Source organism: Homarus americanus, unplaced genomic scaffold (genome assembly GCF_018991925.1).
Source record: "Homarus americanus isolate GMGI-L3 unplaced genomic scaffold, GMGI_Hamer_2.0 scaffold20465, whole genome shotgun sequence".
Taxonomy (NCBI): Eukaryota; Metazoa; Arthropoda; class Malacostraca; order Decapoda; family Nephropidae; genus Homarus; species Homarus americanus.
Window position 1 is genome coordinate 1 of NW_024756914.1, and position 2,431 is coordinate 2,431.

Here is a 2,431-nt window from a genome sequence, read left to right on the forward strand (position 1 = left end):
TTGTTATCAGTGATTGTGGAATTCACGATGCTATGCTCCACCTACACACAGCCTGTTACTAGACTAACTACCTTCTCTCCCCCACACTGCAGTGGGTGATATCTGTTGGCCGACCATAGCATTTCAGTTGTTTCAGAGCTTAGACTCAGGGCTATTGAAACCTCACTGTGCCTGGGTAGTGGACACGACTTTGGTGGATGTTAGTACTTCTGTTTATCTAAAATATGAGAAGGTTTATTACATATTATGTGATGTTCAGCATCTCTGAGGTTCTCGTCATTATCTCTTCAAAGCTAAATAGACGCTCTTAGGGGACTATAGGCGGGCACAGTCAGAATGATCGGTGACAATTCAGTAATAGTAGAATTTGACCTTGTTCTGTTGCCAGGACTAAATTGGAGTCATGTCTGAGCATGGGTCATTTTGTCTAGGGTGAGCTTCAATTGGGAAATTTTTACCGTGTAGATAGTGGCTTAGTATGACATCTCCACTAAACATTTGTTCAACCACACCTGGAAATTAGCAAACAAAATTGAGCCTTGGAAATGTTCAGGGCAAAAATTGTCCATAGACGTCAAGACCGGAAGAGACCGACACCTGAAAAATTGGCTTTGAGACCAAGACCGGACTGGAGACCACAGATCAAGTCTTTTTTAAATTACTGTACTTTCTTGACTCAATGATCCATGTCATCTTATCAGGTCATATAATCATCAGTATCAGCTTTAACTTGTAAGTAAAATTGTCAGCAAAACATGGCCTACTCACATCATCATCATCATCATTATCATCATCATCATCATCATCATTATCATCACCACCACCACCATCATTATCATCATCTTCATCATCTAATCTCAACAATATCATGTCACATCACCACCAGGTTATACCAGCATCATCTCACCATCACTCCAACACAGCAACTTCCCACGTCTGGTCATACCAACACTATCAGCTTACCTGGACTCGTGACCTGTAACATCTAGAAGAGGTCATTAGTTCTCCCAACCATAAACGTTCAAACTTTGACGTCAAGGTCCGACTGAACAAACAAGCAAAGTGCTCTAGTAGAACATTTCACGAAATTACTGAACAAATTTTGTTTGTTTAGAAGGACTTGGAAAATCCCAAGTCGTATTTTTTTACTCAAGGCAATTAGCTGAAAAGTTCTTCTATCCTTCTTTCTTTTATCCCCTTTTGCTTCTCCTGCTTTCCTACCCTCTTTTTTTCCACCTTATTTTCTTATTCCTTGGATTACTTTTTTTTCTCTTTCTCCTTCTTTTCGTTTCCTTTCTCCTTCTTCGCCTCCTCTTTCATCTCCTCTTTTTTTTCTTTCAAGTCATTTATATTCTTCTTCCCCACTTTCACCTCTCCTCCTCCTCCTCTCTCTTCTCCTCCTTCTTCCAGTTTCTCCACCCATTTATCTGAAGCACTTCATTTCTCTGCCTTTTCTGAATTAAATGGGATCCTTTGATACCATACTACAAAGAAAATCGAATTCGAATAGAATATTTAGATTACTTAATGGTGACGAGCAGATAATCTGACTTTGTTTATTGAGAAGAGAGAGAGAGAGTCCTTATGGGAGAGGGACTATAGACTCAGAGTATTTGATTTCCCTCTCTACCTACTCCTCATCATTCTCCTTTACCCTTCTTCCTTTCTCTCTGACACTAACAATCATACACCATCTCTACGTATCTGTGAAGTTCCTCTTTGAGACTTGGGTGTGCATATTGTCTTGGTCATTCACCCTGCCGCCTCCTTTTATTTCAGGGGCTGATGCGCTCGTTCAATATTAAGGGTAAAAGATCAAACAAAATAAAATCCTATCTATTATCGGCTAAGATTTCTCGTATATAATCAGCAACGAAGAAATTAAAGAATATCATCAAATGTAACGAAAAATAACAAAATGAATGCAAATCAAAACACAACATCGAGTGCGTCTTTCTCTGTTTATCTTCTGCAATATTCTACAATGACGCACTTGGACAATCCCACATAAACAAATGTCGTTAGATTTAGATATTGTGCTTCCATGTTGAGGTTGTAAGGTCAAAGTTCACAGACAATTTAGGAGGAATATACTGGTTCCCTTCACAGTCTTACTTTGGGATTCATATATAAGTAGATGATCTGAACTTCCTTTTATTTTATGGCTTTGTAATATTATTTTAAGGTATTTTCTCTCTCTCTCTCTCTCTCTCTCTCTCTCTCTCTCTCTCTCTCTTTATTTCACAAGTGTATATCTACCTGCCTCTTTCTCTCTCTCTCCATTACCACCCATCCATATACCAATCACACGTTCATATACCATCACACATTCATGCATCATTAAACGTTCCTGTACCATTAAGCGTCTCATTACCATCACGTTCATATGCCATCACACATTCATGCATCATTAAACGTTCCTGTACCATTA